A 14,959-nucleotide genomic window follows, 5' to 3' on the forward strand; every position below is an offset into this window, starting at 1 on the left:
GAGTTAAGGAGGATTCCCTCTTTTTCTATTGATTGGAATAGTTTCAGAAGGAATGGTACCAGCTCCTCCAGGTTTTTAAAAATGAAGACTATGGATGTGATCACTTAAATGCCAGCTGAACTGGAGAAAACTCAGAGAGAAATAAATTGATCTAGTCACAGGAGTGGTGGACTTTCTTCTTTTGAGTCAGCCATGCTGAGGGATATTCCCAGTCACTGTCAGATGCCATCATTCCCTGGTTCTCCTATGGGAACCTTGAAATGATCATTTCAACATGATGGCAAAGAGTGGCTGGAGTGTAGTGGCCCTATCTTGATCTCAGAGGAGGTTGCAACATTTCCTACTTATTGTCTTGCAAAAAAAAAGATACAGAATTATGCAAAAGTGGCAAGAACAAAAAGAAACAAAAAGAAAGTCCACTTTCAGCAAAACTGGAAGATAGTTAAAACCTCAGATCCCTGCCTTGAATATTTGTGTCCCTCCAAAATTCATGTTGAAACCTAATCTCCAATGCAACAGTATTAAGAGGTGGGGGCTTTAGGAGGTGATTAGGTCATGAGGGCTCCTCCCTTGTGAATAGGATTAGGAACATTTTTCGATGGAGGAAACTAGCTTGGTTTAGTTTGCCCTTCCAGCTTCTGCCATGTGAGAACACAGCAACAAAGCATCATCTTAGAAGCAAAGACTGTGCCTTCACCAAACATCAGACCTACTTGTGCCTTAATCTTAGACTTCCCAGCCTCCACACTGTGAGAAATAAATTTCTATTATTTATAAATTATTCGGTCTTGGGCATTTTGTTATAGTAACACAACAGACTAAGACAAAAAATTGATACTGAGTGTGGGATACTGTTATAATAAATAACTAAAATTGTGGACGTGGCTTTGGAACTGAGTAATGGGCGGAGGCTGAAAGAGTTTGGAGGAACAGGCAAGAAAAAGCCTGAATTGCTGTCAATGGAGCATTCAGGGAGATCCTGGTGAGGGCTCAGAAAAGGAGAGTTGTAGAAAGAGCCTCATTTCTCTCAGATTATCTAAGTGGTTGTGAACAGAATGTTGGTAGAAATAAAGACACTAAAGACCATTCTAATGAGGTCTTAGATGGAAACAGGTATCAATATGTAATATTGGAAACTGGAGGAAAGGCCATCCTTGTTATAAAGTGGCAAAGACCGAATTGTGTCCTTGACTGAATTGTGTCCTTGTCCTAGTGTTTTGTGGAAGATGAAACTTAAGAGTGAAGAACTAGGATCCTGGGCAGAAGAAATCTCTAAAAAAAGTATTGAACGGGCTGCATGGCAATTACTTCACTGCTTATAGTAAAATGCAGAAAGAGAAAAACTAAAGGCACGATTTTTAACCAAAAGCAATGCAGAACTTAGTTGGAAAATTCTCAGCCTGTAAAAATGAGAAAATGCATTCTAGAGAGAACACCAAGGATGTAGCTAAGCAAACATTTTGATGGAGAGATTAGTATAAACAGGAGAAAGTTGGGCGCCTTCATCAAGATGATGGAAGAATGACCCGAAAGGTATTTCGGAGATCTTTGAGGCCACCACTCTCACCAGAGGTCAGAGTACCAAGGCTTTGAAAGCAGAATGGTTTCAAGGGGTGAGCCCAGGGTAGCATGGGACTTGGGTCTTGCTGCCCAGGGCTACCTCAAGTTTCTGCTCCACACATGCTAATGCAACAATCCTTAGCCACCCTGGTGTAGCTTGGGCTGCCATTCCAGAGGGCACAAGCTATAAGCCTTGGTGGTGTCCACACGGTATTTATTCTGCAGGTGCAGAGTGCATACGCTGAGGAGGCATGGCTACCACCACCTAGATTCCAAACCATGCCTTGGAGAGACCTGGGGCCCAGGCAGAGAACTTCCACAGAGATGGGCCACCACAGAGCATCCCCATTAAGGCAATGCGCATTACAGCTATGGGGTCAGGGCTACTGCGGAGATGCTCCACTAAGGGGATGCACTATGAAGCCTTAGGGGTATGGCTTCCCCCAAGACTGAACAACTGTAGACCCACCAATGTTCAAGTCTTGCCCAGGGGAGCTACAGGCTCTAGGCCTCAACCCATGAGAGCTGTAGCATGGGCTGTACCCAGCAATGCCATGGAGCAGAGTCCCCTGAAGCCTTGGGAACCCAACCCCCAACCAAGTGACTAAAAAGTAAGACATGGAGTCAAAGATTATTCTCAAGCCCCAAGATTTAATGCTGTTTTCCTTGTCAGGTTTTAGACTTATGTGGGACTTGTTACCCATTTTTTCCTTCCTATTTCTCCCAGTTAAAATGAGAATGTCTATCCTATGCCTGTTGCACCATTGCATCTTGGAAGCATATATGCTCATTTGATTTCATAGGCTCACAGCTGGAGGGGAATTTGCCTCAGAATGAATCATACCTTGTGTCTCAGTGATATCTGATTTAGATGATATTTAGATAAGACTCTGAACTTCAGACTTTTGAATTCAATCTGCAATGAGTTAAGACTTTAGGTGCTATTGAGATAGAATGTATTTTGTATATGTGAAGGACTTGAACTTTGGGGGGCCGGGGGTGAAATGCTATGGTTTGAATGTTTGCGTGCCTCCAAATATCATGTTCAAACTTAATCTCCAATGCAGCAGTATTAAGTGGTAAAGCCTTCAGGAGGTGATTAGGTCATAAGGGCTCCTCTTTTGTGGATGAAATTAAGGCCTTTAAAGGGGCTTTATATAGCGTTTGACCCTTTTTGCCCTTTTGTTTCTTTGGCTATGTGAGGACACAGCATTAGTTCCCTCTAGAGGGCATAGCAACAAGGAGCTATCATGGAAGCAGAGACCAGAGAGACCAGGTTCTCACCAGACACTGAACCTGCCAGTGCCTTGACCTTAGACTTCCCAACTCTAGACTATGAGATACAAATTTCCGTTATATATAAATGACCCAGTCTCAGGTATTCTGTAATAGCAGCACAGACAGTCACCCATACACACACCACCTCTCCCTACAAAAATTCAAGAGCTGCAAACAACAATTGTAATTTAGAAGGGGCCATGCAGGAAGGAGCCAGAAAACAGATTCTAGAGAGAAAAACTAAACTGCAGCTTCCAAAAGTGTGAGACAACATATACTCCTTGAAAGTGAAGGGCACACACTGTGATGCCAATTTTAGTTTGTAATAGAAAGACAGGGATATGCAAACTGAGGGTGTATCTGTGAGATCCAAGAAACAGGGAAAGCTGGGATAAATGAAGAAACATGTGTTTTCATTCTGTGTCTATGGCGTCAGAAGAGGATAGAGAAACGTATTTAAAATAATAGTAAATTAAAAGCAGTAGAGCTATCTTCGTTGAGTGAAGACTAAATGAAATTACACACAAAATCCTGGATCATAGAAAAAAATGCTAATCTGAATAGCCTTGCTCCTCCCTTAAACATTTAGTGGGTCAAGAAATGTTTGCCTCTTCTAAATTTGAGTAATTTTTTTTAAAAAGCATAGAATTCATACAAAGATAAGAGGGAAAAAAAGAATAAAGAAAAGCAAAGAAGAATACAGAACAGTGCCATGGAGAAAAGGAAAATTGCAATAGAAATTTAAAAGAACTAAAAAACAATGTCCTTTGTTAGACATGCACACAAAGCTCATATGCAAGAACTCAAGGAAGAAAGAGCAAAACAAGGAGAGCTAAATATGGGCTGGAAGCATTCAGAAAAGAAGAACAAAAATAGAGCCCTCACAGAAATAAAAGCAAAATTAGAAGGAGCAAAGGGGAAAACAAACACCAGTTAACACAGTATGAGACATAAAGAGATATGAAGGAAAGAAAAAAATTAAGTGGAAATAAAGATTAAGAGACTTCAGAGAAGGTAATTGATATGGAAGACAGTTAAAGGTAGCCAGAATAAAAATAATCAGAATGTCCAAAAAAAGAAAAAAGAAAAAGCAAAATTGAGAAAATAAATATACAAATGGGCAATATCAAGACCATATATACAAACACAACTATGACCTACACTCTGCAGTGACCAGGAAACCAAATAACAACCTCTGTAGCAACTGGCCCAAAACAGCCAGGACTTGGTCAAGAACTATCAGCTTCCTTAATTCCGTGTTCTCTTCCACCCCTGCAACCCTCCCCACCTGCTTCCAATTAGGAACAGCCTGAGAAAGCCAAATACACTTCCCAAACCAATCATAAAACACACCACTTCTAGTTAGGCTACTGTATAGGCTAAACAACAACAACAAAAATAAAGTCACAAAGTCAAGAGGGAAAATGTTCATAGCAATGTTCAGTGGTAGAAGAGAGTAGCACAACACCTATGAAACCTTCTAAAAACAAGGTGAGATTCAAGGATTTTTATATTCATTGAAACTGTGATTTAGGTTTAAATAAAATGGACAAATTGAATTATTTGCATAAGCCCTCTTATTTGCAACAGGAATCTACTAGAAGCCAAACTCCATCCAACCAAAAGATTACTAGTGAAGTTATGACAAAAAGACAAGTAAACAAAGTCCCCTTTGCTTAAATGGATTATCAAGCTTAAAACAAATGCCAAGTGAAGAGTGACAGAACAAAATGCAAATGTTATACGCTCTGACAGTGTAGAATTATTATAACTAACAAAAATCAACAGGAAGAAAAAAAGATGAGAGGCATGGTAGATACAATGATTCTGCTGAGGATAAAGGGTATGCTTTTAAAAAATCAAATCCAAGACCTAATTATATAGAACAATACAAAGGCAAATAGTAAGAAGATAATATAATTGTAGTACCAGGAGGCAGAGCAGGAAACAGAGAGGAAAAGGTATGCCCTCATTCTATCCATTGGCCATAGGAGAAAATCAATAGGTACTATATAAAGAAATAGAGGATTGGGGTATTATATTTGTTATACTAATAAATGTGAAAGAGTTAGACTCACCTCTTTAAAAAGACATATTCAGATTATATCACAACATAAAATTGAATTCTGTGCTGAATATAGAGTCTCAGAAAAGCTGAAAATAATAGAATGGACAAAATATATTAGGCAAACTCATACAAAAAGAAAATCACAATCTGAATATTATACAAAGTTTAATTCAGGCTAAAAACTATTTAACAAGTCAGGGAAGGGTATTTTTTTAATACCAAAGGGTACAAATTTCAATGAGGATAAAACAATGTGAATATATATGAGCTCTAGAGTAATACAAAGCAAAATCTTTAGGACATTCAAAGTGAAGTAGAGAAAAAAATCATATCAGGCTATATATAATTAGCGGACAGATTTATGTTGGGTTCACGGTAGCGTCATGCACGCAGACTCCTGCAACTTTCCCTAAGTTCTTAGAGGATTGCTTTGCCTTTTGATCTGAGATTTGCACAGTTCTGTTAAAATGGCCCTTGTGGATAAGCACAAGGTCAAGAGGCAGCGATTGGACACAGTCTGTGAAGGTATCCGCCCCCACGTCCTGAACGGCCCTGGGGACCCCACCCCCTGTGGCACTGCTAGACCACCGCAACTGCACCGTGGAGATGCCCATCCTGAAGGACCTGGTCACCGTGGCCTTCTGTGATGCATAGTCCACGCAGGAGATCCACCAGAAGGTTTTAAATGAAGCCGTGGGCGCCATGACGTACCACAAAATCACCTTCGCCAGGCAGGACCTGGAGAAGTTCAAGGCCCTGAGAATGACTTGCGGATAGGCACTGGCCACGACAATGTGGACATGAAGGCTGCCTGTGAACTCGGGATTGCTGTGTGCAACCTCCCTTCCGAGGCGAAGAAGAAACAGCCGACTCCACCATCTCCCACATCCTCAATCTGTACCGGAGGAACCGTGGCTGTACTAGGCCCTGCGGGAAGGCACGTGGGTACAGAGCCTGGAGCAGAGGTGGATCAGGAGCGGCCTGCATCCCTGGGAAGACGCTGGGCCTCATCCGCTTCAGTGGCACGGAGCAGGCGGTTGCAGTTCGAAACAGGGCCTTCGGATTCAGTGTCTTATCTTATAATCCCTACTTGCAGGATGCGATAGAGCAGTCCCTGGGCCTGCAGAGGGTCTATGCCCTGCAGGATTTGCTGTAGCAGAGTGATCGCCTCTCCATGCACTGAAGTTTCAATGAACATAACCACAACCTCACCAATGACTTTACTATAAAGCAGATGAGGCAGGGAGAATTCCTTGTGAATGCAGCCCGTGGTGGCTTGGTGGACGAGAAAGCCTTAGGACAAGCCCTCAAGGACAGCAGGATAGAGGGGCAGCCCTCGACATGCAGGAATCAGAGCCCTTTAGCTTTGCTCAGGGTCCCCACACTGCCTGGTACAGCGAGCAGGCATCGCTGGAGATGAGAGGCAGCTGCCACCGAGATCTGCTGAGCCATCACAGGTTGCATTCAGAATGCTTAAGAAACTGTGTGAATAAGAATTCTTTGTCACATCAGCACTTTGGTCAGTAATAGACCAGCAAGCAATTCATCTCGAGCTCAATGCTGCCACATACAGGTATCTGCCAGGCACCATGGGTGTGATTCCAGGAGCACTCCCTGCAGCCACGGAAGAGATCGTCCTTGGAGGCATCCCAGTGATTCACAACCTCCTGACAGTGGCACATCCTTCCCAAGCTCCCTCTCCCAACCAGCCCACAAAACACGGAGACAATCGAGAGCACCCCAACGCCCAATGGCAGAGAATGCCAAAAGGTAATCATTCTGATACGCTTGGGACCAAGAGACAGTGAAAAAATAGATGAAATAAAATAATTTGACAGTCTTTTTAACTGATTCTGGACATATGCATCATTGATGTTGCAGTGTTAAAACTACAAGAGCTAGAAAACTGAAAATGTCATCTGCTTATGGAAGTGCTGAAAGACTAGGATGTGATTTATCAACAACCAACTTCTGTTATTGTATGTTGAGTTTTTCATCCGTGCATCAAATTACACAGAATAAACAGAGCTTTTTCCTTTGTCAGTCTCTTGGGCATAGCAGGTCCTGACACCCTGTTCTAGAATGTTGCATCAGGAGTTCAAACATCAAAATAAAAAATATTAAGAGGAAATCCTTATCCTGTGACTCTGGTCCCTTCAGTCTACAGGGGCTGGTTACCTCTTTTTGCTAAGAGGAAGATTGCATTACTACAAAATGGGGAAGCAAACTGTTTGCCTGTGGTAGACACTTGACGTATAGGATTGAAGACAGTACACGCTCCTGTACAGAGAAGTGTCTCTCACATCTGAAATGCCTACTGAGCAGACGAGTTGGTTGTTTGGTAAAACCCTCTAATGATGAAAAAAAGTGTTAAGTTTCACAAGCTGTTTGTACTCAAATATATTTTCTCAGTTTCAGATCCTCTGCTATTTTACTGGGTGAAAGACTTGAACTAAAAGGTTTAAGAAGATAATGTTGCATTTCCTTATGTCTCAGGAAACACTTTTTATGGTAACTTGTCACATTGTCCATGAGCAAACCCACTTTTTTAGATGTTGATAAAGTCTTCTTTTCTTCATGTGATACTTCATACAAGAACACTTCAGATGTGTTAGATATGACTGATTTTAACAAATCCTATTAGATTTGTGTCAACTAGTTACCTGTTCTATTCATAGTCTTTTGTGAATCATTGCCTTTTTGTTTAAAAGGATGGCCTCTTTTGAGTCTTTGTATAGGTACATTCCTGTTTTCGTGACAAAAGAGATTTTAAAATTGTCCTAAACAGAAAAATAATGGCTATCAGAAGTATGTTTTGTTTTAGTTTGAGTTGCTATTACTGTATTTATTGTAAAGCTGGACATTTAGCATTCACTGCCATTTTTAGTAAAAAGTAATGTTAAAAAATATAGTGTCATAGACCTGACAAAGAGCTCATATGCAAAATAGATAAGGAATGCCTATTTTATATTGAATTGCTAAATAATAAACAACCCAATATAAAAATAGGTAAGGAGCTTACACAGTCACTTAACAAAAAGAATATACAAATGGCTTACAAACATATGAAAAGTTACCTAGCCTTATGAGCTCCTTATGGAAATGTAAGTTAAAAATACAATGAGATGTCACTTTATTCCCACCAATATAGCTAAAATTAGAAAGATCAACAATACCAAGCATTGGTGAGAATGAGGAGGAACAGGAACATTCATATCCTGCTGTTAGAAGAATAAACTTGTACAACCACTTTGAAAACTGTTAGTGTTTTTTTTTTTTTTTAACAATGCAATGCCTAAATCTGTACCAATAGAAATGGACACACACACACATGCACGGACACACACAACCCCAAATGAATGTCTGAGAATGTTCATAGCAGCATTATTCATAATAACCCAAATATCCATTAACAGAGGACAGATAAATTTTGGTGTATTCATATAATAGAATGCTGCAAAACAATCAAAATTTGTGAATTGCTGCTACATATAACAGTATGTATGAATCTCATGATTATAGCTCTTTCAGAGAAGTTAAACACAAAAGTATACAAACTTTATGCATATCAATGGCAATATATGATTTCATTTATATGGTATATGAGCACTAGCAAAACTAACTTATGATTTTCAAAGTCAGAATGGTGGTTGCTTTGAAGAATTTGGAGGCGGAGTGATTGGAGAGCTATAGAAAATGTTCCTGGGATGTTGTTACGAGGGCATTCACTTTTTCGTAACTTAATTGAGCTACACACTTTTGATCTGTGCATTTTTCAGCATGCATCCCATACTTCAATTTTAAATTTCATTTTAAAAAGAAAAAAACGTCAATGGCCAAAAGTATTTTAAGTTTATTTCTATCGGATTGAGCCACTGGAATTGTGGAGTTTATTGCAACAGCTAAAACTATCCTAACTACTACAGAACTTTAGAGGTCATCAACAATCATTTTACAGATAAGGCAACTGTGGCCTAGAAAATTAAGGGACTTAACCAATGTCACAGAGCTAGTTGTCTATTAGCCTCCAAATCCAGTTATTTTTTCTTTTTCACTATGTTTCACTGCCTCAACTTAATGTGCACACCACTTAACACTCTCATCCCACTTGGCTCCCAATAAACAAACCATAATAATAGAAAGTGATATCTACCCACTCAGCAGACAATTTCATATGATAGTACCTACTGAAATTGCTTCTGAAATTACCCAAATGTCTTCCTGTAAACCTTAGTAATTCAGTTTGGCACGTAACACACTTTGAAAAAGAAATAATACTTTTCCCAAATCGAAAACTTCATTAGTTAATTCCAAGTGTTTTGCTACCCCTAAATCATGCATCTATTTTGCAGTTTTTTTAACCTATTAGCGTTGTGATGGATTAGATGTTTTGATCAAGCCAAATGATACCCTATAATGTCCCTAAAGAGTGGTATGAATGGAAAACTTGAAAATAAACATGTCTGGACAAAAATCAAATGTATGAACAAAGAAAACCATATGTTTTAGCCACCCAAAAGAGCAAACTACAGAACCTTAGGAATCTTTTAAGAGAAGGTAGTAGCATTTCTGGGTGTTTGTCTTGCAGTGAAAATCTCAGCTAGTCCTAGGCAGCTGTCCCCAGTTTTCAGCTTAAGTGAGACACCCACTGGAGGCTGAGAGAGTGGCAGAAGAGAACCCAGTCCCACACTTCATCTTCCCCAGCTAGGACTCCTGTTCTGGAATATGGGAGGCAGGTTCAGAGTCCTTCAAGTAAAAGCTGTGTGGATCTCATCACGAAGAAAACTCAGCAGAATAATTTTGTGGAACAATGGTGAAGCCAGTCTTCCTAGTTTCTCTCTTTTTTTTTTTTTTTCCTGAGACAAGGTCTCACTTTGTCACACAGGCTTGAGTGCAGTGTCACAATCACACCTCACTGCAGCCTCATCTTCCTGGGCTCAAATGATCCTCCCGCCTCAGCCTCCAAGTAGCTGGGACCACAGGCATGCGCCACAATGCCCAGCTAATTTTTGTATTTTTGTAGAGATACAATTGTGCTATGTTGCCCAGGCTGGTCTTGAACTCCTGGGCTCAAGTGATCCTTCCACCTTGGCCTCCCAGTGCTGGGATTACAGATGTGAGCCACTGCACTCAGCCCGCAGTCTCCATTTTTGACTACACCCTCTCTTCTAGTATGTTGCTGCATAGATTGAATTGTGTCCCCTCAAAATTCACATGTTGAAATCCCAACCCCTTGATGTAACTGTATTTGGAGGTAAGACCTTGAGGGGGATAATTAAGGTTGAATGAGGTCATAAGGGTGGCGACCTAAATATGATAGGACTGGGTTCCTTATCAAAAGGGGAAGAAGCATCAGAAATCTCTCTCTCCCTCCACATGCACAGAGGAAAGGCCATGTGAGGACACAGCAACAAGATGGCTATCTGCACTAGGAAGAGAGCCAGTATGAGAAACCAAATCAGCTAGCACCTTGATCATGGACTTTCCAGCCTCTAGAACTGTGAGAAAAAATAATGTCTGTTGTTTAAGCCACCCAAGCTTAAACATTTTGTTATGGCAGCCCAAGCATACTAATACACTTGCTAATTTGGGCAACTGTGTTGCTGCCAGATCATTTCTGAGCAAAATCCTCTCTTAGTGACATTTGCATCTTCAGAGGGAGCACGTAAAGACCCCAAACTCTCCAATATCAAAAAAGATTGATCCCAAATGGTAAAATTCTAGTCATCATGACAGACCTTGCAAGGAGTTAGGTGTAGGAAATAGACTGGCAAGTTTAGATGGAGACAGATAAAAAAACTTTAAATATCTAGCTAAGAACTGTGGAATTTATTTCAGAGACAATGATGAGTCACCGAAAGTGAGAAGAAGCTATCATGAGCAAAGCTGTACTTTGGAGAGATAACTCTGCCAGCAGTGCAGAAAATTTTTATTATTACTATTATTTAAATGATTTTTATAATAGCTAGCATTGATTGAGCACTTACTCTTTGTCGAGCACTCTGTATGCATTATCTCTACTTAATTAAGTGAGGGAAAATTGTAAAAAAGACTAAAATGGACCAAAAAGATTACTGAGTATTATAAATGGAAAACAAGCCACGATCTGGGTCATGATTATTTTTAGCTATTCCTCAACACTGTAAAATGCAGAAAACTGACAACGATGCAAATAACTTTCATCCATTGAAATGCAAATGAATCTGCCCAGCGGAATGCAATTGATTGTTGCCTTTTAATAGACTCCCCATTGCCTGTATTACATGTGGTTCTTTGAATTATCCTGTAAGCCAGTATGTCATCTCACTGGTTCCCTCATTTATTGATGAGTTACATAAAATCTGACATACTTATTATATATAAAATTGGTATTATTAGCTCCAATTTAAAGATAAAGAAACTGAGGCTTTGAGAAAGAAAACAACCTGCCAAGTTCACACATTGTAGCCTTCCAGTCAGAATGGAAGATTAATAGACTTTTCTGACGACCAGAATGGCTTCCATATGCCTTATTTCTAGAGGTTGTCTTTGAAGTCCTCCCCGTCATCCCTCTGCAGGGAAGTCTCCCTGCTGTATCATATTATCCCACTATCCACAATGCTCCCGCCATTGCCTGACCCATCTGACCAAGTAATAACTGTAAACCAATAATGGAAAAGTAATCATAAGAATTGCTGTTCTGTAAACTGGATTTGGAGAAACATAGCCTCAATTTTTTTAATATATTCTGTCACCACCTTTGTGTGTAAGTACGTGGAGGAGGCGGGGGCAGGAGGAATGGTCGACCATTTACAAACACTGCCCACCATCATAAACAGAGGCTCTACTTCTCTGCCTCTAATGATAGCAGTGGAAATATTAAAGATACTGTTCATAATGATGATTCCTAATCATTCACATTCACATATTCCTAGTACTACAGATTTGTAGTCTAAATGAAATCATAACATGATTCCTAAATGAAATAGTAACATGACAATGATAACTCTTTAAATATGTGTAACTACTATATGTTTTAAGCTCTTTCAGAGTACTATTATGAGATAGCCTTAGGAAATAGGCCAAATTTATATTATTACTCTCTCCATTTTACAAGTTCCATACAAGTGAAGGGACTTACCCAAAGTTTGCCAGTAAGACATTAAAAAAACTGACTTTTTCCTCCTTAATCCAGATCAGGTCTTTCTTGACTATCCTAAACTGCACCATTCCATCTCATCTTTCTTTCCCCTTACACACATATACAACACATATGCATATATGCATACACAGTATTAACCTTAGCCCACGTCAGCAGGTCACTACTCACAGCCTCACAGACATTCCTTCTACTTTCCACACCCCCACCCATTCCCCAAACCCCACAGCTTTAGGCTAAACCCTCCTCCACTGGGTCTTTTGAGATGGAGTTTCACTCTTGCTGCCCAGGCTGGAGTGCAGTGCCCTGATCTCAGCTCACTGCAAACTCTGCCTCCTGGGTTCAAGTGATTCTCCTGCCTCAGCCTCCCAAGTAACCGGGATTCCAGGCATGCGTCACCATTCCCAGCTAATTTTTTGTAATTTTAGTAGAGACAGGGTTTCACCATGTTGGCCAGGCTGGTCTCAAACTCCAGACCTCAGGTGATCCGCCCACCTTGGCCTCTCAAAGTGCTGGAATTACAGGCATGAGCCACTGCACCCAGCCCTCCTTTGGGTCTTCATTTACATGTTTCTTCTTCCACCATCCTGGGCTGGACCAGCTGCATCTCCCACTTGCTTCCGTGGTGTCCTATGCTTCTCCCATGAGAACATTTGTCACATTACAAAGCAATTGCCTCTTTACTTGACTATGTCACCTAATAAATCGTGAGCTCCACAAAGGCAGAAACATAGCATATTGAAGATGATCAATAAATGCCTATTGCATGTTTAAAAGAACCCATATTGTGTCTTAAGAACAGATCTAACCTCAGGCGAGACCCAGGTCTTCCCTGAAGTCTCATATGGAAACCAATAGCTGGGCTCAAGCATGACTTTGAGTGAAGCTGAGTAGTCAAGTCTTTTGAGTTTCCAACAAGCCATGTTTTCTAAGAGAAATAAATATGACCCTCAGGGCCAGCATTTCCCCAGGCCCAAATATATTCCAAAAAAACAAACTAAGCTCTTCCGAAAACTGTTTACCAGCTTATAGCCACCCAGGGAGTCACTCACTTATGTCTTCAGGGGTGTCAATAGGAAAACATTTTGCCCTCGGCTGTGTCACTGGGGAATGGGAAGAGTCAGGTCTCCTGCCTTGGCTGGGAGGGAAGGTAAATTTGACCTGAATTCTCTTTCCTGCCTCTGAGATCTGGCTTCTCCTCTCTAACTACCCAAACCTCCCCAGTCTTTAATAAAATTACCTAATATTTATTCAGCTTTGACTAGGTGTCAGGCACTGTTTTCAGCACTTGAGATATACCAATTCATTTAATCCTCAAAACAATATATGAGGTAGGCGTTACTATTATTCCTATTTTATAAATGAAGAAACCGATGCACAGAAAGATGCAGAAAGCTACCAAGGTCACTAGTAAGTGGTACAGTTGAGATTCAGACTAAGTCTGGCTTTTATCTGCCTTAAGGACTATTTTGGGCCCCACTAGTTCAGGACTGTGTCCTCCAAGAAACCTTCCTGACCACTTCACCCTAGGCATCAATTCTGTCCCCACTCTGAAGTTTTCTAGCAATTACTTTCAGCACGATCTAATTGGTAATTAACTCCCCTTCTGGTGTTTTTATGTGGAAGTCAAGGCTAAAAGGTGCTGTCCCCTCATCTGCCTTCAGCCCCAGATGGGAACTTCACTATGCATAGTATTTTGTCTTCACAAAAGGAATGGAGGGGTTGGTCAAGTGAGGATGAGCTTCGGCTATGCAAAAGGACAGCTTCTTACTAGCTAAGAGAACATTTGTCACTCAGCAGAATTGAAAAGCTGTGTATATTCCTAAAGAAAACCTCCACAAGACTATTTAGAAAGTTATCCTAGCTCTAAAAGGAGAAGAACCTCTAATGTTTCTCATTGCCTAAAAGAACAAAAACTACTATTAGATATACTTTGCCCTCCGTTACACAAGAGTTGAGCCCCGTAGCACTATTAGGAGACAGCAGAACAGGGAGTTAAGCTCTGGGCTACAGAGCCTGTTCCCTCACCTTCACTTTTTAAATGCTTCATAACTAATGATGCTGAGATGACAATCTTTAACCTATTAGGCTGTTTCTTTGGCAGAAATCAATAGTCTGTCAGAGGAAATCCTTTCGGGCGGAGATTATTTAGTCATCTTCATTATCATCATCATCATGATGAGAGATAACATTTATTGAATTCTTATTACGTGCAAGTCATTGTAGATGAATTACCACTTCTCATTCTCCTTCTAGCCTTGGAAAACATTAAATATCAGGGGGCACAAGGCACTGATTACTCACATTAAACCAAGCCAGTGCCTGTCCTCAAATGGCATTATTTCAAGCAGCCTGGAAGATGACCCACAAAGTGGAACAACAAAACCTGTGCTGCACATTGGTGAAAACAAAGTTTCTACATAAATGGTGATATGATTTGTAATGTCCTAAGAAGTGGGTTCAAATCCTTCCTCAGCTACTATTTGACTACAAGCAAGTTACCTAGTATCTCTCAGCCTGAGTTTCCCCAAAGGAAAAATGGAGTAAGTAAACCTCACCAGAGCTGTGATGGCCAAATGATACAATGGCTGAGAGCACCTAACAGAGTAAGCTCTCAGCATGGGCCCACTCCCTTCTCTCCGATGTGGACATCTGAAACTTCCCCTTTGATATGTCAACATGTTGACCAACTTTTATAGAAATCTTTCTAAAACTCTTTTCTAACTTACTACACAAAACAGAATGTACATCTTTTAGCCTTTTCTTGATATTCCAGGGTCATAACCGAGATGCAAGACTGCTTTTACACGAGTGGCTTCAGACTATAGATTCTGCCATGTTCTTCCTCTTTCTGGGAACTTTTCGGAGTGTCAGCTTCAAGCCGCACTCCCTCCTTCCACCCTCATTTCTCCCCT

The 14,959-nt window shown here is 40.6% G+C and overlaps 1 pseudogene; it reads left to right on the forward strand.

The window, feature by feature from the left end:
- The first annotated feature begins 5,373 nt into the window (after positions 1-5,373).
- Positions 5,374-6,793, forward strand: LOC129462742 (C-terminal-binding protein 2-like; annotated as a pseudogene).
- Positions 6,794-14,959: the final 8,166 nt, after the last annotated feature.

The sequence above is a fragment of the Symphalangus syndactylus genome, chromosome 14 (genome assembly GCF_028878055.3).
Source record: "Symphalangus syndactylus isolate Jambi chromosome 14, NHGRI_mSymSyn1-v2.1_pri, whole genome shotgun sequence".
NCBI lineage: Eukaryota > Metazoa > Chordata > Mammalia > Primates > Hylobatidae > Symphalangus > Symphalangus syndactylus.